Here is a 27,514-nt window from a genome sequence, read left to right as displayed (position 1 = left end):
TTGTTTTTTAAATACTCTGAGCGTTTGTGTTTGCTCTCCTGGTTTGACATTCATCCTTCACGTAAGTGAGGCTTTGAGCTAAAAGGGGAAAGGCTCCCTTCTTTTTAGTGCTTGTTTATTTCGAGTTATCTCCATGTTTATGAAAATTACATTTTCATTTGGAAAAATGTTAACATGTGGTCATTTTTCATACATGTATTATGAAACACTCAACTACATATTAGTTTGTTTGGTTTTGTAGACTTAGACTACCAGTGAAATACAATAACATTCATATTTGAATGTTAGGCGGCGATCGTGGCTCAAGAGTTGGCAGTTCTTCTTGTAATCGGAAGGTTGCAGGTTCGAGCCCCAGCTCCGACAGTCTCGGTCACCAACAGGCCTACTCTGTCAATGCACCCCAGGGCAGCTGTGGCTGCAATGTAGCTGCCATCACCACTGTGTGAATGGGTGGATGACTGAATGTAGTGTAAAGCGCTTTGGGGTCCATAGGGACTAGGAAAAGTGCTGTACAAATACAGGTCATTTATCATATTTAATATTAATTACAATTTTGATTATGTTAAGTTTACAATATTAAGTAAATGGAACAACATTTTGGATTAACTGACCATCTATATTTCAGTTACATGACCAAGCATGTCAGTGTTATTTACTCCATTTTTTTCATGTTTGTGTAACAACTACAATTATTCATTTCAACTTAATATGTTTAAGCTTTAGTTTAAAAGTGTTGCTTCAAAATTTTTTTTTTTTCTCAAATCTCTTTATTTGGTTTTCCAGTGTTCTTTATCATAAAGGCAACTAAGATTCAAATATAAATGATTGCATATATACAATAGGAATTAAACAAAGTAAAAACAAAACAACAACAACAACAACAAAAAAAAAAAGGCAACAACAAACAACGTTGGACAGAGGATGCTATTTATCGAACTACCAATGAGGCTCAGTGACCATTTATATCTGTACAGTATTGAAGAAATCTATAAAAGGTTGCCAGGTTGAATGGAATTCCTCCAACCTCCCCTTTAGTAGGAATTTAATTCTTTCCAGCTGCAAGTGTCTCAATACATCTTGTATTAACGCTGATGTGGTAGGAGGCACCCTTTGTTTCCAATTTAGTAGAATCAAACGGCGTGCCAGCAGCGTCACAAAACGTATCACATTATTTTGGGTGGCTGATAGGTCTACAACAACCGGCTTCACTCCAAATAAAGCACAGATTGGGTCTGGCTTAAGTGGTTTTTTTAGAATTTTAGACAAGATATGAAAGACATTATTCCAATATGTTGTTATACAGGGACAAGTCCAAAACATATGCGCCAGTGAAGCAGGTTGCTGTTTACATCTTTCGCAGGATGAGTTTACATCGGGGAACATTTTTGACAGTTTCAACTTTGATAAATGGAGTCTATGTAGCACTTTAAACTGTAAGAGTCCATGACGAATGCAAACAGAGGAAGAGTGTACATTTTCCTTGGCTTTTGTCCATTGATTGTCTGTAATTCTCGTACCAAGGTCACGCTGCCAGGCCTCTTTCAGATAGTCAAGTGTGACAGTTCCATCCAGCTGTGACAAAGTTATTAGTCCTTTCTTGAGTGGATCAAACTGAAATAAGTTATCTAAGGCAGAGTCTGGGGGCCGACCTGGAAAAGATGGAAAAAGCCTCCTTACAAAGCTTCTGATCTGTAAGTATTTGAAAAAGTCATTACTGTGCAAGTCAAATTTTTCTTGCAGTTGCCGGAATGTGGGAAAAACCTTGTTGATGAATAAATCCTTTATTGAGTGCAGCCCCTTGTGGTTCCATTGGAGAAATGAAATGTTTGAAAGTGATGGTGTGAATGATGCGTTATTCATGAGTGGAGTTAGTATGGAAGCTTCCTTCCACCCGAAATGTTTCCTTATCTGTGTCCAGATTTTAATTGTATGAGAGACTACAGGATTTTTAAAGTCATGTTTAGGGATAGGGAGGGCTGAATAGACCATAGCTTCTAATGAGGAGGGTAACAGCTTTCATTCTCCATCGTTGTCCAGTCGGCCCCCTTAGTGCGCAACCAAAACGACATGGAACGAACATTACATGACCAATAATACAGACGGAAGCATGGTAACCCCATCCCTCCCTGACATGTCGGTCTCTGCAGGTAGCCTTTCTTGATCCTTGGATTCTTTCTGTTCCATATGAAATAGGATATTAAGGAGTCTAATTTATTAAAAAAGGCTTTATTAATCACAATAGGGATACACTGAAATAAAAATAAGAATTTGGGAAGAATATTCATTCTAACAATGTTTATCCTCCCTGCTAGTGGAATTGGTAGATTAATCCATTTGTCTATGTTATTTTTGGTTTCATCATATAGTTTAGAGAGATTGTGTTTAAATAAACCACAATAATCCTGAGTGACATTTATTCCAAGATATTGGAATTGTTTAGAAACCCAAAATGGCAAGGTACTGAAACAACTTGGGTTACCTATTGCTTTAGAGTTGACTGGGAATAGCACACTTTTAGATAAATTCAATTTGTATCCTGACACTTCTCCAAAATTCTGCAAAATTTCCATGATGACTGGGACTGATTTTGCAGGGTTAGAAATATACAGTAGTAAATCATCTGCATAAAGCGAGACTTTATGTTCTGCTTTTCCCCTTCTGATCCCTGTATATTCGTCTGTTGAGCGCAGTAGAAGAGCTAAAGGTTCAATAGCCAATGCAAAAAGCAGAGGTGAAAGAGGACAGCCTTGTCTTGTTGAACGATTCAGATCGAAATAGTCGGAGTGGACATTGTTTGTTTGTACCGACACTTTTGGTTGGATGTATAGTAGTTTAACCAGAGAAATGAATTTAGGGCCAAATCCGAACCTCGACAGGGTCGAGAAGAGATAATCCCACTCGACCCTGTCAAAGGCCTTCTCCGCCTCTAAAGAAATTGCTTCAAAATTTTTAAGTAAATCTCAGTTTTAGTTTTTAGAGTGTAAGTGCAGAAGAAAGTCTTAACATCCCTTCAGTACAGTGTCAGTGGATGTGGGCTGGAGATGCAATGACCTTCGACCTGCCGGTGACCATCTTCACTGACCACACCTTCTGTGATGAACGACTCCTCTCTCCTGGTGTCCTGCAAGCAAACAATCATATATTTCAGAACACCAACTTATTTGCTTTCTTAAAACATTTTTTTCTGAATTTCCTATAGAACAGACCTCAGTTTACACTCTCAATCTCAGACTCCCTCCCCACTGGAGAGGTGACATTCACTGTCCCACTTGTCAGTCTGGATAGCCAGCCGATACACAATAATGTCATGAAAGCATATTTTTAAAAAGGGCTCTGCAAACATGGCCAATAACTTTCATTCTGATGATCTGCAGAATAATTTGGGCACAAAACAAATTTCACCCTTCAAAAAGTTGCAGACTTCACTATATACAGTGCAGACAGTGTGGACCCTCTAAACTAAGTCTGTGGGATATGATCTTTGAATGAATGCAGACCAAACTGTCGTTGTATTTACTTACACAGCATGTCTTGTAGGATTAACTGGAGTCATCAGCAACAGCACAGAGCAGTCACATCTCAGGTCTAATAATAGAAGACAGGAAACCAAAGCACAAAGGAAACAGCAAGTAAAGCAGTTTGATCTAAAGTATGATTAAAGTTCAGCCTGATTAACATAAATGTGACAGCTACTAACATATTGTGGGAAGTAAACTAACCAAAATCCTTCCCACTCAGCTGATGTCTTTCTGTCCAACAGCTGCTCTTCTAGACTTGTAAGAGTTTGATGTGATGTGTGGAGTGCTGATTCAGAGCCTCAAAGAAATAGGTGGTCTCTTTTTAAAACACATAATTGAAATGTCATCATTACATAGGGTGAGACGTTCGGCCATACGGGAGGGGCTCAGAGTAGAGCCAGGAGCAGACCCAGGACACGCTGGAGAGATTACATCTCTCAGCTGGCTGGCTTGGGAATGCCTTGGTGTTCCTCCGGACAAGCTAGAGGAGGTGGCTGAGGAGAGGGAGGCCTGGGCTTCTCTGCCTAGGCTGCTTTCCCCATGACCCAGCCCTGGATAACCAGAAGAAGATGGATGGATGGATAAAACAGAAATGTTCATTAAATGTAAAAACAGTTTGCTTATGTCGCTAAAGAAAGACTAGATTTAACATTAATAGATGTCACAGATGTCCAAAAACAACCTGTGGGATTATAATATTATTTTATGCCATGTTAGACCCCTAATTAAAGATTGTGAATTGTTATGTAGTTGTAGTTTGCATTATTCTCCTGAATTAGAAGAAGGTGATAACTATTGCATTAGTTAGACTGATTTGCATTACATTAGACTGCCGATTTATTGTGAATGAATGATATTGTTTATGATGCATTATACTGCTGAGTTATAAGAAATACTGTTCGCAGAAAGTCATCGTCTTATTTGTCTGATTAGAAGAGAACATGCTGGAGTTTTCTGCCCCATCTCAGCAGGAGCAGATAAACAGGGAGCCAAGGTTGTAGCTTAGGCGCTGTGTGAGAGAAAGCATGTGAATGTTTAGGCTTTTATGATTAGGTGGAGGCACCAGAGGCTATAAGAGTTTGATCAATGCTCCACCATTTTGAGATCTGATGCTGTCTGCATCAGTATCCATCTCCCACGCGTGTGATCATTAAAATCATCGTTTGACTCAACCCGGCCGGACCAGTGTTGTTATTGTGGTTTTTCCTCTTGTATCCATCCCCAATATTTGAATCCGTAACAAACCATAAAAAATTAAAATAAATACAGAGGTTAAGAATGTACAGTCCATGTTATAAAAGTGGATTAAAACAAGCCCCACCCCTAACGGCTGCACCTTCAGAAAAAGTTTCGTCTCGGCTCTTATCTAGTAGCTGCTCACTTTTCTATTTCAAACAATCAACAGAAAATTTCACTGAGAGATTTTATATAAGGTTTTTTAAGCTGTGGGTTAATTTAAGCACCATGAGCCGAGAGGCAACACCAGTCTAACACTAGCTAGCTAGCAAGTTTATAAACCTGGTGCTAATCTGAGAGAAGGCACAAAACCAGTTTGAATAAGAGTAACACTTTACTCACCAAGTCAGTGAATCACATAAAGAATCACAGCAATGCCAACAATGATCTCTTAAGCTGAAGCTTCTCCAGCTTTGCTCAACATATCCTCTGGGTGCTTAAGGGTGCTCCATCTAGTGACGCTATTACTGGGAGACTTAAACACTCATGTGTGCAACAACAGTGAGAGCTGGAGGGGTGTGACTGAGGGACCTCTGTGCAAACCACAGTTTGTCCATAATGAACTATAAATGATATATGTAATATTTCCAAACTGTTAAAATGTGTTCGGTTTGCTGATGATACCACTCTGTATTGCTCAGGTAATAACCTGGAACAGCTTCTGACTACAGTGGAAAAGAACAGTGGAGAATATACTAAAAAATGGTTTCATATAAATAAGTTATTGTTAAATATAAATGAAATAATATGTATTATTTTTGGCACCAGACAAATGAAAAATGTATCTAAAATCAGGGTTAATGGAATTGAAATCGAAAACGTGTACGAAAAAACATTTCTAGAGAGATAATTGATAAGCTTTGTTGGAAGTCCCATATAAACCATGTGAAAACAAAAAAGTTAAAAACCGTTGCTATTCTGTACAAAACAAAAGATGTCCTGAGCAAGAATTCATTATAGACGCTTTATTGTTCTCTTTTGCTTCTGCTAATAGCTTTTTGACTAGCCTTATCTCCTGCTTTCTTGCTTTGTGGTAGATCTTTATTCTGTATTCACTGAGAGATTTAAATGTTAATCAAATAAATAAATTAGATAAGTGCACGTGGCTCCAAGATACTGTGGGCCACGGGTCAATGATCAATTTTGTAGTCGTATCATCAGATCTGCACCCTAAAGTACTGGACATGGTTGAATAGAGGGGCTGAGCTGTCAACTGATAAACACCTGGTGCTGAGTTGGATCAGGTGGCACATCTAAACATAGTGAGGGTGCTCTTGGAATGGATGGTCCGTGAGATCTTCTACTTCAGTAGAGCTTCAACAGCATTCTGAGGGAGACCGGGGCCCTAATTTCCTTCAGGATTAATAAAGTATTCTGATTCTGAGTTTGAATGGACCATGTGCAGCACCTCCATTGCTGAAGCTGCTTCGCTGAGCCCCGGCCATAAGGTCATTGATGGCTTTCATTTTGGTAACCTCCAAATCAAATGGTGGCCACTGGAGTACTCCTCCGGCTTGGTACTGAAAAAGGAGTCCTGTCGGTTTTTGTTAACCTGTGAAACTTCAGAGGCAGCTGATAGGTACCGACAGGCCAAGTGGTTCGGGCAGTTAAGACAGTTAACCTTGTCAGGTAATGATTGTAGTGATTCTCATTAAAGCTTCCTGGTTTGATCAGAAAATAAAACATTGGTCCATACACCTGAAAGTCCTGAAAATGCGTTGTGAATTCTGTCTCGAGTCTACGGATGTATCCGTGTATTTCCGCGGTGCTGATGCTGTGCTGAGCATTTGAAGTGTTGAAATGTGAAAAGATAACAATGTCCCTCTCGCCGGTAGGTGGCTGATACATTTTTTGGGGGTTGTTATCTAAGATGTCGTCATTAAGAAGCGGCACAACTAATGGGTCTACGCAAGCTAATTTGCGATGTGCACCGCTGGCGCGGCCATTTATTTTTCAATGCACCTTCTCAGATTAATTCACTGCATGTCGTGCCCAGGGCTGGACTGGGCTCGAAAATTATAGGAAAAATCATGAAGCCTTTGAATGAAAATAAACACTGTTGTGACAGTGATGTTCACTGTTCTGATGGTATATATGCATCAATCTATCAATCGTTTGTTGTAAGACTCAGATTATTATTTTTTTTTAAAGTGAGACATTTTAAATGAGAATAAGAAAGTATTTCCTTGTTCCCCCCTTTCCCTTTTAATGCCCTTCCTGCCCCCCTGGCAACACTTTGCTAGACCCGCCCCTGCACAGTTACCAGCTGTCAGCTGCTTAGAAAAGGATCCTGGTGTTATTTGTCTCTCAGAAACAGTTCATAACTTCAACTCATTCATGTCACCTAAAAGGTAAACCTGTTTCTCCATCACCTGTTCAGCTCTGATGATCCAGTAAGGACATCTCCTGGTTTCATCTTTATGTTTCCCTCTCACCACATATCCAAACCGACATCATGACCAGCAGCTTTACAGCTGTGGCTCCAGCAAACATCAGCTGATACTAGAAATTAATATTAAATAAATTCTAACAACAGCTGATCAAACGTGCTGCTGTTGTTTAGCGCGACATCCGGCGGTTTCGTCTTTCTGGCGCAAAGTGGGCGATAAACAAACAAGAGAGAAAAGCCGAAAGCCGATCAGCTGATCATTGATCAGTTTCATGATTGAAGTAGAAACAGGAGAGGGAGGGGGGAGGATGAGAGAAGAAGAAACAGCTGTGCACAGAATAATTCCAGCTTTGTGTCTTTTTCATTGTAGCTGAAGTCCGCGACAAACTGTGTTCCTTTTCACCTCAATACGGATGCATTGCAATTGGTCCAACCCAGAGCTGATCATGACCAATTGGCTAAACCACCACCTTTTATTGTTTATACCATTATAAACACGAACAAACAAACATAAAAATGAAAAATCACCATCAGCCACTGGTCAAATGTCCGGTATGCCCAATGGCCAGTCCAGCTGTGCGGTCAGCTGGTGGGTAACAGGCATCTCCGAAAACGTTAGAGCAACTTTGCAAATATGTGATGTCTTGATGAATTGAGCAGATATTTGAAGTTTACACAGAAACATTTTCGCATGAAAATATCTTAAAAGTTTATTTTGTGACCCAGAAAGAGTAATATTTCAAACTCCGCCACTCTGTGTTCTTCCGCCACTGCCTCGTTTGAGTTTTGGACTAAATGCATTCTGGGATATTGCATTTCGTCATTTCGAGCTGATTGGAGACCAAAACAGCCAGCCAGATTTTTTTTTGCATCCAAGTCTGTGATTGGCTGGTTTTGTGGCACAAATATAACGGTGTAGAGAAAGAGTTGAGCGTGCACGGGCAGAAATGTTGAGAGCGCGAGCAACACATTGCGAGTGAGCGCAAATGCAAAAACTGAGCGAGAGGGGCTGTTGTGTGTGTGTGTGTGTGTGTGTGTGTGTGTGTGTGTAATAGCAAACACTGAAATACATATCTTGACAAGACACAAATGAACAACTACAGGCCGATCTCAAATCTCCCATTTTTAAGTAAGATCATTGAAAAAGCAGTTTCTCAACAGCTCAGTTACTTCTTAAAACAGAATAACTGCTACGATGCCTTCCAGTCAGGTTTTAGACAGAACCACAGCACTGAAACCGCTCTGACCAAAGTGTTTAATGACATATGTCTGAATACAGACAGTGGAAAAATGTCAGTCCTAGTTTTACTGGATCTCAGTGCAGCATTGGATACAGTTGACCACAACATATTACTCAAACGACTGGAGAACTGGGCAGGTCTTTCAGGAACTGTACTAAACTGGTTCAAAACATACTTAGAAAACAGGAAATACTTTGTATCAATAGGTAACTTCACATCTGAGCAGACAAGTATCACATGTGGAGTTCCCCAAGGTTCCATCTTGGGACCCCTTCTGTTTAACATTTACATGCTCCCACTGGCACAGATTATAAAGAACAACAAAATAAACTATCATAGCTATGCAGATGACACACAAATATATATCACAATGTCACCAGGAGACCGAGGCCCTGTACAGGCTCTTGGTAAATGCATTGAGGAAATTAATGACTGGTTGTGCCACAATTTTCTCCAGCTAAACAAAAACAAAACTGAGGTAATAGTCTTTGGCGCCAAAGAAAAACGATTACAGGTCACCAGAGAACTTCAATCTATACACCTAAAAAATTTGGTGTAGTGATGGATGCAGACCTAAACTTAGAAAAACACATTAAGACAATAACAAAATCAGCTTACTATCACCTCAAGAATATTTCAAGGATAAAAGATCTGATGTCTCAACAGGACCTGGAAAAACTAGTCCATGCATTCATCTTTAGTAGGCTTGATTACTGTAACAGCATCTTTACAGGTCTACCTAAAAAATCAGTCAGACAACTACAGCTCATTCAGAACTCTGCTGCTCGAGTCCTCACTAAGACCAAAAAAGTGGACCACATCAGTCCAGCTCTGAGGTCTTTATACTGGCTGCCTGTCCGTCAGAGGATAGACTTTAAAGTTCTGATGCTGGTCTATAAAGCTCTGAGTGGTTTAGGACCAAAATACATCAATGACCTCCTGACCCAGTATGAACCTTCCAGATCCCTCAGGTCATCTGGATCCGGTCTTTTATCAGTTCCCAGAGTCAGAACCAGACACGGAGAAGCTGCATTCAGCTTTTATGCTCCTTATATCTGGAACAAACTCCCAGAAAGCCTCAGATCAGCTGAAACACTCAGTTTATTTAAATCCAGGTTGAAGACTCACCTGTTCTCAGCTGCATTTGAATAAAGCACCAAATCCACACTTTTAAGCTTAAATTTTAAATTTAAATTTTAACTACTGATTTTATCTGTTTTGATTTAATCTGTTTTGTTTGTTTGCTTGTTTTAATCAATTTTAAATCATGCTTTTTATTTGTTTTTGTTTTTTAATGTCTCTGTAAAGGACTTTGAATCACCTTGTTGTTGAATTGTGCTATACAAATAAACTTGCTTTGCCATGCCTACAGTTTTTGCACGCAGGAATGAATTTTGTTCACTCAAATGTCTTTGCTCAAAATAAATTTCTCCTCAAAATGCAGCTGCAATTTTATTTGTGAAAAAAAGCAAAAGGGTTAGGGTTTGTTGGATTACACACACGTACACACACGTACACACACACACACACACACACACACACACACACACACGTACACACGCACACACACACACAGACACACAGACACACACACACACACACACACACACGTACACACACGTACACACACACACACACACACACACACACACACACACACACGTACACACACACACACACGTACACACACACACACACACACACACACACACACACACACACACACACACACACACACAGACGCACACACAGACACACACACACACACACAGACACACAGACACACACACACACACGTACACACGCACACACACACACAGACACACACACAGACACACAGACACACAGACACACACACAGACACACAGACACACACACACACACGTACACACACACACGTACACACACACTTACACACACACACACACACACACACACACACACACACACGTACACACACAGACACACACACAGACACACACACACACACACAGACACACACACACACACACACAGACACACACACACACACACACAGACACACACACACACACACACATGTTTCTGTCTGTATTTCCGTGGACGTCACTTGCCAGCTGTCACTGAATGTCTCCCACGAGCACGTTTAGCTTTTTTAATGTTTTGCCCACTTGTTGCCCACTTGTTGCCCACTTGTTGCCCACTTGTTGCCCACTTGTTGCCCACTTGTTGCCCACTTGTTGCCCACTTGCACCTTTTTGTTTTTGTCTGTTTTTGCACAAAGACAGAAATGCAGCATGAGGCCAGTCTCAGCGGTGCATTCACAGCACTATATTTTCCATTCTGCCGATTATTAATAATGAAGCCTGTTATTAAAGAAGCACTAATAATACTGGAGCTGTTAACACACACGCTTACACACATGTGAGCAGAAAAAGTATCTTTATTCAAATGCAGGTTTAAACCTCAGGACCAGCCACAGCTTCTTCAAACTGTGAGACGAAGAATAAAAGTTAGTAAAAGCTCAAAGTTCTTTGCATTGATGCTGTGAACATGAACGTGTGTGAAAGGTGTCCTTGTGTGTTGTTACAGCTTCGTACCTGCAGCTCACGAGACAAACATGTATTGGGTCTCAGCCTGGTCACCTGACAGAAACATGGTAGAAAAACATGAAAGTGTCATTTCTCTGAGTCACTGATGGAAACATCAGCTTGTATGAACTGTTCAGTCTGATGGATCCTCTGAAGTGTGTCAGTGTGCTGTTGGAGTAAAGCTTAGTTAGACTTGGACCTGGTTGGTAGTAGTCATAGATCTTGACCACGGCTGGCTTCAGGTTGTCCACTGGGAGCTCCTGGATGATCTCTAAGCTGTGGTTGATGGCTGTGTCCTTTGATAACTGGACGAGACAGAAACAATCGCAGACACAGTTTGTACCAAAGATCATCATCTGGTGTCCCCACGGTGACTTTCACTTACCTGCTCTATGTACACCAGAACGTGATCCTCCTTTTGCTCAACACGACTCACCAGGAGGCCACGTTTGAGCTGTGAGGAGATGACATCATTTTATTATTATCCTCACAATTATCACATGAGATGCACTCGTTGGTAGAATCTGTCTAATTACTCACACTCTTCAAAGACTCGGGGTCTGGGGAAAATCCAGAGAGCATTTTGATGTCCAGGATCACCATGTTTGTAGTTTCCTCCTTTCCACTGTACCTGTGTTTGAACAGTGTGATTATACTGACCTGTGTGCACACTTGCTTTTCATCTACCAGCAGTTCCTCCACACAGGTAAAGAGCACTCCTCTCACCTGTCACATACTTACAGTGATTGTATTTGCACAGTGAATTTGGGTCTAGCAGATTCACTGGTGTTGACCTCTAGATGGACTTTCACACTGAGAGTGGTGACATCAGCAGGTGTTGGGATGTTGTAGGTGGCAGAAATCTGGGAAACACACTTGGGTCACGTGTGGAACAGAACTAATCACACCTCAATGCACCCTGCTGTCACTGTTCTACACCATGACACATATTAGCACACATACTTTTATAGTCATACCTATATGTCTATATTCATCTTAATATGAGTATCTCTGTTATATCTACACTCATTTTATACGAGTGCTTGATGTTTGCTGTATATTTGCTGCTATGACAACTCAGTTTCCCTCTGGGATTAATACTTTCCCTGATTCTGATACAGACAGAAAGTTCATTTATTTTTGCTCAGTTCTCCAGTTTAGTTTAAAATAGCATTGTACTCTCTACAGTTATTACTGCCAGGTCTAATGTCTTTATTGTGTATGAAAATACCTGTGCAAGATGAGCTTTATTACATGTGACAATGCTAATGCTCTCTGAAGTTGTATAAGGAAAAAGAAGAAACCCTTTCTCTGACATCAACCAGGAGCTTCTCACGTGATGCTGTCACTGACCTGCACTGAAGCACATGCAGTGCCCTTCACCTCCAGCCTGTATTTTCCTGACACGTCCTGCAGCGCCTCCTCCTGGTAGAGCAGTTTGTTGCCCTGATTTACATCAAACGTCAGCTGACTGCTGGGAGCCTGAACTGTCACTGTGCTCCAACCTTCAGCACTGAACACCAGAGTGGAGTAGAGAGCCAGAGCCTGAAGAGCCACCACCGTGTCCTACAGGATGGATTCATTGTGGTTAACACACACAGCATATGTCTCCATATTTCATGGGCTTAAGTGGAATAGACATTAAGTTAAAACGGCCTGTGTCACTTTGAGACCCTCTCACAAAAGAGATCCTTAATCTCAAGTTTTGCAAAGTTCACTTCCTGGTTAAATAAACGTTAAACAGGTTAAATTATCTTTAACTGAGAATTATCAAAGTATAGAAATTACAGGTATAAACTCGCAGGTGATCTGTTATTTACAGGCTGTTACGTGTAGTTGGTACAGAAGTCTGAGGTAACATTGCTATTCTGTAAAAACAATGAATTTTTAGACTTAAATGTCATATTCTAACTAAAGAATAAAAACTTCTCTGCCTGGCTAAAACAAATCTGTTTTACATATCTGATAGAAAAATGAAAGCTTCAGTATTATTTCTTCTGTCCCTGGTTTTGTCTAAGACTGTACTCAAAGATGAGCTTCATACTGTTCGGGTGGTGTCGTACCTGAGTGGAGGAGAAGCCTCCGTAATAGTTCTGCTGCCCAGTCAGCCACCTGATAATACCAGAGGCATATCCCAGATCCTCAGCAGTCGGGGAGGCGCTGAGTTTGGCCAACAGCACATAAGAACTGATCTCCACTGACAGGGAGGCTGATGTTTCTGCTGCTGTCTGAGACCAGTAGAGGAAACCTCCTACAAACACAATAACAGTCACAGTGATGCTAATGAAGCCTGAATGATGTCCTGCTAAAGGATGACTCACCTTCCCTCACTGCAACTGTGTCTAAGTGCTGCAGAAGGTGAGCTCGGGTCTCCACGTCTCCTGCCAGAGTGAACACATAGGCCAGCAGAGCTGTAGTGTAGGTGTTGCTCAGGTCACTGAGAGACTCCTTGAGACAAGCCAGGCTCTGGATCATCACAGGATCCTTTAAAAGATCACAACAAAGAACTTCAATGGACAAACAGAAACCTTCTTTCATTAAACCCAGTGTGAGAAGAATAGGAGGCAGAGTTCCTGATTCAGTCACTCAAAACATCAGCGTGATAATAGAAAACACAGCAATTAGAGGAAAGTACAGATCAAGCAAAGACTGGAGCAATCTTCTAGTAGTATTTACAATATAAAGAACATACTGAAAAAACACTGTACAGGTTGGGTGGTGATACCAGTCCTTGCTGGTGAGAGTTCAGGTATGTGGATGACCTGGGTGAAAATCAATTCTCAGGACGTTCCACAATTCACAGATCACATTAACTCGGTGGAACAACACATCAAATTCACCAGGGAGGATATGAAAAGTGTCAGGTTAGTCTTCTTAGACTGTGAGATTTCCATCAGGAATGGAGGACATTTAAAAGCTGATGTGTACCGTAAACCTAAGCTCCAGCCGATCCAGGAGAGAAGGACAACTGCTGCCTAAGTGAAAACCTGTAGTGATCCCGTACGTGTCAGGAGTATCAGAACAGCTGAGGCACATTTTTTTCTAAACACTGTGTCTCTGTGGCTTTTAAACCCCAAAACATGCTGCGCCAAAAATTGGTCCACCCCGACACAAACCGAGTAACATAGTGTAAGGTGTTAAGTTCCAGGAGGATTGCCAGGATCTGTACATCGGGGAAATCAAACAACCTCTGGCTAAGAGGATGGCACAACACAGAAGAGCCACCTCGTCAGGCCAGGACTCTGCAGTCTATTCACACCTACAGACCAGTGGACACTCTTTCAATGATGAGGATGTAACATCCTGGACAGGGAGGAACGCTGGTTTGAGTGTAGGGTCAAGGAGGCCATTTACGTGAAAAAGGAAAGACCATCTCTGAATCAAGGAGGGGGCCTAAGGGTACATCTTTTGCTATCTTACAATGCTGTGATTGCAGCTATTCCCCAACTCTCTGTGAATGGTACTGATGGCCATTGATCAGTGGTCTTTGATCAGTGGGTTTTGGTCAGTGGTTGTTGATCAATGGTCATGAGAATTTATATAATTACGATTAAGGAACTGACCCCCCAGCCCACTGTTCCTTCCTGACTGCACTCCATGAGCATCTGGCAGCATAAATTAACCAGCTGTTAGTTTACGAGAGACACCCAGAATGGCTAACTGTAGGGCGGACAATCCTGAAGGGAACGGTCCCATCCAACTAGGCCGGACAGTCTTGAAGGGATCGGTCCCATCGATCCCATCCAACTACTGACCAATAACCTGCCTCAGTACCACATGGAAGCTCCTGTCAGGCATCATAGTGGCTAAGATGAACAGACACATGTTCCTGTGCCCCACTCATTGGCAAGAATACCAGAGGTGCAAAACACCAGCTACTTGTAACAATCAGCCGAGACTGCCTGGATTGATTACAAGAGGGTCTATGACTTAATGCCCCACAGCTGGATCCTGGAATGCCTAGACCTGTACAAGATCAACAGGACTTTAAGAGCCTTCATCAAGAACTCAATGGGGATGTGGCGTACAACACTAGAGGCCAATTTCAAGCCCATAGCACAATCACCATCTATCAAGGAGATGCTCTGTCCCTACGGATACTGACTACGGAATAGAGCAGTTGTCAGCCATCTGCTGTATGTGGACAGTGTTGGGGAGTAACGGAATACATGTACCGCCGTTACGTATTTAAAATACAAAATATGAGTAACTGTATTCCGTTACAGTTGCCGTTTAAAAAGGTGGTATTCAGAATACAGTTACTTTGTTGAAATAAATGGATTACACTGCGGTACTTTCCTGTTTCATATTGTCGCGGGTCAGGACTGTTTGGGTTTTGTTTGACAGCTACGGTCTGTTGTTCCAGGCGGCAGCGTTACAGTTGCCATGGTTACAGGGCGACGCTCTCTCTCTCTCTGCGACTGTGTGTTTCCTGGGTGAGAGAGCGCCTTTTCGTTGTTGTTGTTGTTGTGCTAAGCTAACAGGCAGAATGCTACAAGCATAGCTCTAAAGAATGTAGCATCATGGGCAGTGTAGTCCGTGTTGCAGGGAGAATGGACTGCCATACACGTTATGTGTCTGTGAGCGCGAGGAGGGAGAAAAAGGGGAGTGGAAACGTACGAGCAGTCATCGAGGAAAAACGGGAGCTGGAAGCATGTAAATATAATAATAACCACTGCAGCCAAGAAGAGTGCCTGACGAGCCCAGTTGTAAGTAAGCTATTAAGACTCGACTGTACACCGTGTTTGTGTTTTCCTCCGAAAGCAATAAGTTCCGTTGGAGCAGTCTTTCAACGCCTCTCTCTGTTTCTTGCAAGAAAAGTTGACCCACACAACAAAGTAAAGCTATTTTTCGGCTACGAGCTGACAGGGACCCCGCCGTATTAGTCAGAGGTCCCTTTACTACAGTTCGGAGTCGCGGACCTTCAGTAATAGTAATAAATCACACAGCAATAGTACATTCACGTTGTTGTAAAAAGCATGATAATATATTAAGTAATCCAAAGTATTCAGAATACGTTACTGTCATTGAGTAACGTAACGGAATACGTTACAGAATACATTGTGGGGCATGTATTCTGTATTCTGTAATGGATTACATCTTAAAAGTAACCTTCCCAACACTGTATGTGGATGACATCAAGCTGTATGTCAAGAGTGAACGAGACATCGATTCACTGATCCACACCACCAGGATATACAGCAACGACATTGGAATATCGTTCGGACTGGAGAAATGTAGTCGGATGATAACAAAGAGTCAGAACTGAGGGAATCGAACTACTAGAAGGCAACATTGCAGACATAGAGGACAGCTACAAGTACTCCAACAGGCAAATAGGAACCCCAAAGAGGCTGCTGGGAAAGCTGCAACCACCAAGTACCTGCAGAGGGTCAGGCAAATCCTGAGGAGTCAGCTGAATGTTAGAACAGGATCCGGCCTATCAAAACCTACGCCCTGCCCGTGATCAGGTACCCTGCTGGGATAATAAGCTGGCAAAAGGAGGAGATAGAAGCCACTGACATCAAGACAAGAAAGTTCCTGACCATGCATGGAGGGTTTCACCCAAAGTCCAGCATGCTAAATGGAAGGAAGGAGGCCAGGGACTGGTGAGTGTCAGCACCACATTCCAAGATGAAACAACGAATATTCACGAGTACGAGGAAGATGGCCCCAACTGACCGCGTGCTCAGTGAATACCTCAGGCAGCAGAAACCCAAGAAAGAGGATGAAGGCGAGGAACCATCATGTAAGGACAGGCCCCTGCACAGTATGTACCACCAGCAGATAGAGGAAGTAGATGATACCCAGAAATCCTACCAGTGGCTGGACAACGCTGGACTGAAAGACAGCACAGAGGCACTAATCATGGCAGCACAAGAACAAGCTCTGAGTACAAGATCCATAGAGGCTGGGGTCTATCACACCAGGCAAGACCCCAGGTGCAGGCTGTGTAAAGATGCCCCTGAGACAATCCAGCACATACCAGCAGGGTGCTAGACTGCTGGTTAAACCTAACTCCATGGCTCAGCAGCTCAAACTCTACTCCTTTTTTTGTTGAATACCTTGATATTCTTTGACGCTACTCACATGTTGGGATGTATTCATTTCCAAGAAGGCAGCAGTAACGTACGCACTGAGAGTCACTTCATCAGATACACCACCCTGTCAACAGAAGACATCATAGACACTTTATCATCAGTGCACCAACATTCAGGGATATGAAGTCATGAAAATGATTTTCAGCTGCATGTGGTTTTAGTATCATCAATGTCTTCATGCATGTTCAAACATCCAGCTAAAGAGATGAACAGGAAGTTGATTTTGTTCATCTGGACATTGTATTTCCAGTGAGATGGATGTTTCTTCACCTTGGGTTTCCCCAACTTTATAAACAGTTTGTGTAGTCATCTACTAATCAGAAGGTTGGTGGTTTGATTCCCCGCTGCTCCAGCCTGCATGCCAAATATTTGTGGGCAAGATACTAATCCCAAGTTGGTCTCTAGTGCATTCTTTGTATTTAGTATAAATATGTGTGAATGCTACATAGAAAGCAGTGCTGCTGTGAATGGAACAAGATGTATGGAAATAATTTCTTAAATAAAATAATAGAATATACTGATGTGAGCTATTACAGTATGTAGTACAGTGTTTTCCATGTATGCATGACATTATTAATAAAATTTGTTAAATCCAGACTGGAGGCTGTTTCCACAGTCTAACAGCGAAGAACTGCAGGTTACCTTCATTCCGTTGTTGAAGAGTTTCCCAGACTTTTCAAAACAGCCATTTTCTTGTTGTTTATGTTGCAGCCAGGTCTTAGACTCTTCGATCTTTCTGGGATCAATAAAGATGAAAGACTGAGCTTTGGCAAAACTTCTTACCACAAACGCAGTCAGCCTGACAGAAAGAAAACAACACTTACACGTCTTACAATGATGGAAATGTTTGGCTGTGAGGTCACATTAAGAGAAAGAAATACTGATCATTTTGAAAATAAAGTTGAAATTTCAAGGTTAAATTTGAAAATGTATTTTGAGACAAAAGCAGAAATGTGGATATCACAGTTGTTTCAGGACAAACTGCCACGGTTGCTTTCCCCTCTGAATTAGTGAAATGTATAAAAGGAAATGGCTGCTAATGTACAGATGCAAGGATACCGATGGTTCCACGCTAGTGGAATAAAGAGGATCTATGCTGTATCACAAGACCACTGATTTATTTCACTACATCTACTCAAGGCATTTTATACAGGGTATAGCAGTTGTTTGAAACAACAATCATTTCAACTGTTTTCTTAGATTTGAATTTGACTTTTTTCACAAAACAGTATTAAGACTTTATTATTGAAATAGCATTTAGATGTTTTCTTAAAGTAAAATAACTTTAAGCTTTAAAATTCGACTTTATTCTAATAATGATCAATAACATTTTTATGTGGCTCTAATGCTCCTTCCTACCTACTAAATTACACAGTATTAACCAAAAGGTATTGTTAATGTTGGCTTAGTCAAAGGATTAAATGGAGAATTATTTTAAGTATTAGAGGTAGACATGTTTATGTTATTAATGGGTAGTCAAACTTCAAGAAACGTCTTCTGTTTGGTGGGACATTTAAAAACCAGTGTAACCTCTCTGGTTTGTGACATGTTTGATCAGTGATGTTCTCACCAAGTGTTTCCTGGTCCTGTTCCAAATGTGGTGTAAGCACCGTCAGCACTTTTGTAGTTGAGCTGTCTTTGGTATCCTGTAACAACAGGGACACCATGATCGAGACATTGTTGCTATGGTGATGATTGGACTCCATTTGTTTATGGATCTGCATGTGTACATCAAGATTTGGGAAATTCAATGACTCTTGCTGACAGATGAGGAAAATGACACATTTGACCAAAAGCTGCGGCTAATGTTCTGCCTCCTGTCGGCTTGTTTCTTGAACCGTGTGTGTTGAAGTGATTCAAATGATTTCCTTCTTAGAGGAAACAATAAAAACTTGCCACTGGTGAGGAAGTTAGTAGCTTTTTCCATGATGGCTGCGGTGAGCTGCTGTGTGCCTTTCAGGTAGTGGAGGATGTAGATGTTGGGGGCCAGGAGAGCCATGTTCTGCTCCCCACATCCATACGGCATCTGCAGCAATCCATCCAGGTTCTTCAGAGCCCGGGCGAGGATGTCACCTGATCAAAAACATTGATTCACTAAAACTAACAAAACTAGTGTAAAACAACTTTGTATTATTGGGCAGAGATAACCTGAATACTTCAATGTGCAATTTTAAATGATGATTTCATTTGCTGAGCGAAAAAACATCCAAACTGAAAATCGTAGATTGACTGTGATTAACCAAATATTTCTGGGAAGACTGAGTTTCATTTCACCAACCAGACCCAGGCCTGATTAAGGCCAGACCTGCTGGATCAAGAAATCACTCAAGTACAATCTGTTTGACAAAGGGAAGCAGGCTAAAAGACGTCCAGAAGAAACACGTCGTTGCCATGACCAAAAGAAATTCAAAAATAGGCGAGAAGTCTTGAGATCTATCAGTTTGGACAGGATTAAAAACTATTTCTACAGCTTTGGAGCGCCAGTGCACCATGTTGGAACCCATTATCCACAAACTGAGAAAACTAGAAAAGATGTGGCCGAAATTACTCCATTAGCACATCGACGACTCACCGAAAAAGTCAAGCGAATCCCAACAACACCCAGAACTGAAGGCCTTGCCTTCCTCTGTAAAGGTCAGAGTTTACGATTCAACAATACAAAGGAGACGGGGCAAAAACAGCATTCATGGACAAAACCACTGCTGACCAAGAAGAACACAAAAGCTTATCTCACATTTGCCAAAAAACATCTCCAAGCTCCACAAGATATTTGGGAGAATATTTTATGGACTGAAGAGAAAACGTTTTGACTTTTGTTGCATTTGGCTTAAAAGTGACGCATCATTTCATAGAAAGAACATCATACCAACTGTGTGATGCTCTGGGGCTGTGTGGCGTAGGTTTGCAGTGTTTTGTGTTGTTTCACTTTAAATTTGTTTTAAAGGAAAAAGCTGAAAATGTAAATAGTTAAAAGTTGAAATGTGATTCTGTATTTATTTATTTATTACATTTTATGTGGAGTGAATAAATAAAAGTATATTTATTGTAGCCCCTAGAGACAAAAAAGAGTACAAAGTCCAAAACACTTAAAAACTCAGAAACACGTAAAAACACAACAGAAGTGCTCCAGGATGCTGGGCGCAGTGTTGAGCTTTTGTTACCTACACAAGCCAGCAAGTACCAACAACCGGATTTGGTGTGTGGTAGTAACAGGTAAAAGAACATTTTTTTTGAATTATTTGAATATATATGAGTGCTTGTGTATAAATACACGAACAATACATATATGATTTCAATTGTGTAATTTAAGTGATCTAGGTAGCTCTGTTTTGAAGGTCAGTTAACGCTAGCAATGTGTTTTGGAGTTTGTGCATTGTCTCTAGGGGCCACAAAGCACGCAATATATAAACATATAAATAAATCCATGTTTTTTTTTTTCACATTAGTAATTTCTTTTGTGCATGATTTTATTTTGCTGTTGATAATAAATTAATTAAAGCAACAAAACAACCTGAAGAGCCGGTTGGGAGCTGAAAGTCCTGGCTCTTTTTAATGCGCCGAGCCGAAAGAGCCGTTTCTCCAACAAGAGAAAGAAATCCCCTCACTATCTTGTAGCTGTGTTGTCTTAAATTGGTCATGTGATTTTGACGTGTCGGCGCATACGTCGACCCCAGAGGGTTAAGATGGAAAATGATCCAGGACACCAGAAAGTGGTCGAGTCAAAATCTGGACTTAAATCCTACTGACATGATTCTGCATGACCAGAACGATTGCGCTGGAAAACCCTCTGGTGTGACTGGGCCAAAACTCAGCGTTTCAAACACACTTATGACTAAAGCTAGACTGCAGTTCTTCCTGCACAGAATGGCACAAACAGCCTTTTTGGGGTCCATTTCTGTTTCACACAAGGCCAGGAAGACGTGGGTCTATCTATAAATGAAATCATCTTTTAAAAGCTGAATACGGTTTTTACTTTTACTTGAACATGACGTCTCTTTTATTTTCTGTTGTTTTCGTAATTTGCCTTTTTAACAAAGCTTTAACCTGCCATATTTTTATTTGGCTGAATCAAAATTGAGATGAAATGATGAGGTTTACCCAGGACTGATACAGAAGTGCGGGCAGATCCTTCTATCACATTCTCAGGCAGCTGTATCTCTGCTTCCTCCGTCAGCGGGCTTCCTGTGTACAGACACAACAAACGTCCAATCAGGAAGTCACGACTACAACAGAGTTACTGTCCAAAGTCACCAGGTGGCCTGATCTTCAGCACATATCGTTACATTTTGTGAAAGTAAAAGATGAAAATTTGGCACATTTTATGTACACAGTGCACTCCACTGCTAACTTTGAGCATTTAGGTCATTTCTTTATTTAAACTTTGTAACTGATGGAAATCATACCGACCTTTTGGACAAAGAAGCCAGTTGTACGTCTTTGTCGTCTCACTTCCCTCAGCCTGAGGAAAAGTATCTTTAAAATGAGTAACAATTTAAATTTTATGAGTAAAAATGTTTTTCTCGTCTCGTATTTATGACACTGACCTTCACTATGAGAGATTTGGTGACCACGTCGATGCGACCTCTGTCTGGTACGCTCACAACCTCATTATCGCATGACACATGAGACGCTACGGCCTCAGCAGACACAGTCACATTCACAGCCCCTAAAAGCAGCAGCACAGGTCACCTTCTTCGTCTCTCCATTAAAATAAAGGTTACCGAGGTTATTTTACAGATTTTGTAGAAACCAGATGGAAATGTGTTGGGACAAAAGGAGGCAGTTAACTGTGATTTAACTAGATCTAAAGCTAGATCTGTGGATTTAATGTTGGTTCTAAATCAAAGATAACGTCTAACTGAAAATTTTACTGCATCAGGTGTGAGAAACATGAGCTAGAAAATAAATAGTCCAAAATAATTTCAGGGTCCTGCTGGAGGCTGAGGTAATGTAAATCATAAAAAGTATCTCGTCAGAGACGATGCTTCTGACACTTTTAGGGCCACATACAATAATGTCAATTTGGCTGAATTTAGAAAACTGCAGGTCATCCTTAACACATGCCTGTAGCTAAATTCAATTTTATTTATACAGCGCTAAATCACAACAACATTCTTCTCGAGGTGCTTTATATTGTATTGTAGGCTGCCGGGGGATTCCCATGATGCATTGAGTTTTTCCTTTCCAGTCACCTTTCTCACTCACTATGTATTAACAGACCTCTCTGCATTGAATCATATCTGTTATTAACCTCTGTCTCTCTTCCACAGCATGTCTTTATCCTGTCTTCCTTCTCTCACCCCAACCGGTCGCAGCAGATGGCCCCCGCCCCTCCCTGAGTCTGGTTCTGCCGGAGGTTTCTTCCTGTTAAAAGGGAGTTTTTCCTTCCCACTGTCGCCAAAGTGCTGCTCATAGGGGGTCATATGATTGTTGGGTTTTTCTCTGTATCTATGAAGCGCCTTGAGGCGACTTTTGTTGTGATTTGGCGCTATAGAAATAAAATTGAATTGAATTGAATTGTAAGGTAGACCCTACAATAATACATAATTTGTTGCGTCTGACTTCACTAACTGATTAAGATATAAATAATTTGGATGGCAATGAAACTGCAAGCAGTCTTTTGTATTATATATCATTATATATACTGTCCAAGGGAAGCATACATAATGGAAATAATTGATGAGAATTGAAAGGCAGGTTACAGAATGATTTATAATTAGTTAAGACAGCTGCATTGAGTAAACCATGAGGATGGAGGCAGCTTCTACTCTCAGAGTGGAAGGATAGAAGTGGGAAATCTAGGCCTTGTAGACCCAATAGCTGTGTCCCAATTCAGGGGCCACATCCTCCTGAGGCCACATTTGAAGGCCGATTACGTCACAGCTACACGCTGAAGGCTGTCCAAATTCAAAGGCTGCTCCAAATGCGGCGAAAAATGTATCCTTCATTTCCCAAGATTTGAAGGATGGGTGGCCCAAACTATCCCAGAATTCATAGCGCATTCCAGTTTCCAACAATGGCGGCCGCTACTACGTTTTTTTTATATTATTCTTATTACTCTTTTTGGGTCACAAAATAAACTTTTAACATATTTTCAGGAGAGAATGTAGCTATGTAAACTTCAAATATCTGCTGGGTTTATCAAGATATCACATATTTGCAAAAGTGCTTCGACGTTTTCGGACCCACCTGCTCGATAGCTGACCGGGAGGTCAAGCCTCACTAGAGCCTGGTAAGAGATCACCGCTGTCTTTGGCTATAAGTCATTTAGATAACTTAAAACTGTTATTGTTTGGCTTTTTTCAGTGTTTTATTTGTTCCTGAGTAAATCGGTTTGGCTGAGATTAAAGTTACAGTTTTCACACAGCTGAATAAGCGTCAGACAGAAAACTGATTAATCAGAAACGTGAGATGGTCGAGAATTTACTCCAGTGTCCTGTTATATTTTAGATAGCAAGGAGAAGACAGCTGAGTTTATTAAACTCCACCGAGACGGCAGTGATGCGAATCTGAAGGCTAGACCGTCCAATTTCACAACCTGGCACTTCCGGTCTACCCGACCTTCTAAAGACCCGACCCACGTAGACCGCGAAGGCCGGGTCCTCTGAAGGATGCAGCCTAGGAATTGAGACACAGCTAATAATTCTTTCTGCCCCACTCCCAACACAGGGGTTTATAGTCTTGCTTTACCTCGATTTTCAACTGTGCTCGCTGGCACACAAACAGGATGTGTACTCAGCCTGCCACACAGCGGTTTCCTGGCAGTGTGGAGGACCAAAGCCTGATTCTCACCTAAGGCTGTTGGGATCATGGTCCACCTGAGGGTCTTGCGCTCGTTGGCACACAAACAGGATGTGTACAGATCACCAGAGAGAGGCGTGAGGGTGTAATCTGAGGACGGCCCAGGAGTGACAGTAACCTGTACGAGGAACACAGACATGGCTACATTTAAACCTGAGTTCAAATGTGAACACATTTCTAAGCATCTAAACAAATGCACAGGTTTGATGTTATGAACTCATGATCAAAGTAGACCTTCATTTTACTTGGATACTTTAATCACTCCCTTCCTAATCGTTTCCCTCCATCTGTTTTCTTACAGCCTCCACACTAAACTCTGTTCTACAAGGTGCATGAGCGCACAAAGAAAGCTAGAGGAGGGCTGGTAGTGTAAAGACATGTGATTGGGCAATCCTGGTGTCTGTGCTTGCAGGTGAGCTTGCAGGTGTTGGTGAGCAGGGGCCCTTCAAGAACGGCCTGCATCCTGCATGGTTATATTGCCAAAGAAAAGATATTTTCTATTGTATTTTAATAACTATGATATAAATTTTGCTTAGAAAGTCATGTTTTCAGTATGGCTTTCCTTGGCTATGAACAGACATGTATCTAAACACTTTAATCATTCATTACCATGATGCAGCTGGTCAGGTAGTTAAAGACAGTCGCCCTCAGTTCAAAGTGCTCCCCCCCGGATGATGGAGTAGGGCATGGTGAGTTCAAGGAAGAAAGGTTGGAAGACTTTCATTTCTTTACGAGGAGCCAAACCAAAACCCTGAGAGGACAAACAGAAAGCCTCCGTCTCCCAGGTGGTGATGGTGTCTGGGACAGTCAGGGACACGCCCCTTTTTCCATCGTCTCTGAAGCAGCAGATACACACAAACATATTCTGTAACATAATCAAACATGTTTTTATGTCTGTAAATTACTTGTATAACAGTGTAGTTACATCCTGCAGTGTGAATTACTTGTATATGTTGCATTGACAAAGTAAAAGAGCTCCACGTTGCTGATGACAGTGAAATAATATATCCCACAAAACTTTAAATATGACAAAACATCAGCCTGAAGCATCAAAACATGCTCAAGAAAAAACTCACAATTATTCTATTTTCATCTTTTTCATGTGTGCAAAGACACAGCAGAAAGTTCACATGGGTTTCTAAATGTGATCGTATAAACTTTTTAAAATGGAATATGCACCAGATCTCTTCACAACAGATACTTACCCAACTTCCACCAGATCCCAGATCCACGTCTCAGGGAAGAAAGAGCGAGCTGTCTCTATTGGAGCAGCTTCAGGAGGAAGCTGCCCAGCAGATCCCACAACAGGGCTACTTAGTTGAATAGAATATTGTCTAGACAGGGGAACCATACCTAAATAAAAAGAGAAAAATAATTACCAGTTTACTTTTTGGTGAATAAAAAGAAAATTTGTATCAAAAACACAACACAAACAAGTGAATGATTCACCGGAGGAGACAAGATAGCTATCACGGTAGACTTTTCCTTTGAACTTGAGGCATGAAGGCAATCGAAAAAGCAAGTTTGTCGCCATCTTCAGTCCGACTTTCTAGATATTTCAGCAGCACACAAAGATCAGCAAAAACTGGTGCAACAACAGAAACTATTGTATTTACGTTATGTTTGACGGACTCACAGGTATACATGTATGTTACCTGGAAAACTGCATAGGCGTCATTTTGCTCTTGACTGGGGTACGGCAAAACATATCTTTTTGGTCTCACATTAAGGCAGTCTGTAGCATCATCAACCTCATACAGGATACCTGAGGATTTCTTGAGTGGGAGCAAGTCAAATATCTGAAAAGAAAAGTGCAGATCAACAAAAGCTCCAAACATTTATTGCCTGCCTGCCTGGTCACATTTGATCCACATGTGTTTTTTAACTCTTACATGTAAATATGAGTACAGATTAGGTTCAAATGAATTGCTAGATTATCTAAGAAGAATTCTGAAAAAAAAAAGATTAAGTCAGCAGTAAGTGTCCGCAGATATGAGGTGTTATAGTTGAAGTATCTGTTTACCAAATCTTACAGAAGTTCAAATTCAAATTTTTATTTGTCACGTACACAGTTCTACAATTTTACTATAAACACCACATCGTTCTTAGTGACTTATATGGTAAGTGTTCTCCATTTGAAGCTGTCTCTGTAGCTCCTTAAACTCACTAAGTCTCACTTTTTCCAGGTTTTGCTGTATGTTTAACATCAACAAATACTCGTGTATTTGAGCAGTTTTGATGCAAAGTTAAATTCTTCTCAAGTAAAGCAGACAGTGACTGGCAGGTGATACACTTGTTTGCATGGTTGAATTATTTGCTAAAAAAAAGTCATGATCCTGGATTTATCTCCATGCTGAAATATTAATTTGCCCAAAAGGAATTAATTTTATAAGATTAAAATATTGTTGTCTGCAACCACATGAGCAACAAGCATGGTACTTACTTCAAGGTTCAAGGTTCAAGGTTCTTTATTTGTCACATGCATAGTTATACAAGTATAACACACAGTGAAATGTGGCCTGACACGCTCCTCGACATGTGCAAAAAAATTTGGGGGGGGGTATAGAGGAAGAACATTATAAATATATATATATAGTACCGTAATTGTCGGGCTATAAGCCGCTACTTTTTGCACAAGCTTTGAACCCTGCGGCTTTTAGTCAGGTGCGGCTTTTCTATGGATTTTCCATGATTTTTGTCATATCATAAGACGATTTGTTTTGTTTGTTCCGCTGTTGTACGGCACTACGTTGCCTGGCGGAAGGATCGGGGTTCAAGAGTGGTATGTTAGTCACATGTCCGTCCGCCAGGCAACGTAGTGCCGTACGAAGTAGCGCGAAAAACAAACTTCAAAGTAGCGCTACGCATTCAGCGGGAGTCGTGGATGACGAGCGGCGATAAACTTGCGAAAAGCAAGTTATGCCCAACTCCACCGGTGGAATCTGACAGCGTGGAAAAGTGCGAAAACATCCACGATCACCAACGGATTTTGAAGGGCTGGACTGCTGCATGATGGAGAGGAGGACACCGCCACGGCCCTTCTGAGGGTGTTCGACTCCGACACTGACAACGAGGATTTCTTTGGTTTTGAAAGTGACAACGAAGGAGAGAAGCGGAGAGTGGATGACGAAGCCATCCTGAGCCTGTTCGTTTCCGACATTGGAGAAGAGGACTTTGGTGGTTTTAGAGCGCAGGAAGAAGAGAAAGATGGTGAATGACTGACTTTTCTTCTTGTTAAAGCCGTGTCACTGCACCTGAGCCTAAAAGGTAGTCCGAATCTATTTTTCTGGTGTGCTGTAGGCTACTGTTATGTACTACATGTGCAAATATGTACCCATAACTTGTTTTTCAAAATATTAATAAAAGGGGTGTGTCTCCAAACAGCCATCTCTTTCCTGACAATTCCCTTTGTGCATATTCTCTTACATATGATAAGTCAACATTGAAACACCTGCGGCTTTTAGTCAGGTGTGGCTAATGTATGTACAAAACAGGATTTTCCCCTGATTTTAGCTTGTGCGGCTAATATTCAGGTGCGCTTTGTAGTCCGGGAAATACGGTATATACACTGGGTGAATGTGCAATAGTAGCAGCAAGCAGGTGAATTCTGTACATTAATATGAATAGACATCTGACTATTTTACAGGATAGACAATAT

General features: G+C 41.3%; 1 long non-coding RNA gene and 1 pseudogene across 1 annotated transcript; both read right to left on the bottom strand.

The window, feature by feature from the left end:
* Positions 1-3,324: 3,324 nt before the first annotated feature.
* On the bottom strand, positions 3,325-3,945 carry LOC113018309 (uncharacterized). Its single transcript, XR_003271757.1, has 3 exons — positions 3,720-3,945; positions 3,522-3,585; positions 3,325-3,368 (listed from the first exon to the last, which is right to left on the bottom strand). It is a non-coding gene; the product is annotated as an uncharacterized LOC113018309 (long non-coding RNA).
* Positions 3,946-10,788: 6,843 nt separating this feature from the next.
* The window catches only part of LOC113018324 (alpha-2-macroglobulin-like), a 43,204-nt pseudogene continuing 26,478 nt past the window's right edge, over positions 10,789-27,514 (bottom strand).

This window comes from Astatotilapia calliptera, unplaced genomic scaffold (genome assembly GCF_900246225.1).
Source record: "Astatotilapia calliptera unplaced genomic scaffold, fAstCal1.2 U_scaffold_6, whole genome shotgun sequence".
In the NCBI taxonomy this organism is placed as follows: domain Eukaryota; kingdom Metazoa; phylum Chordata; class Actinopteri; order Cichliformes; family Cichlidae; genus Astatotilapia; species Astatotilapia calliptera.
Note: the sequence above shows the minus strand (reverse complement) of the source record. Positions and strands in the feature narration are given on the sequence as shown.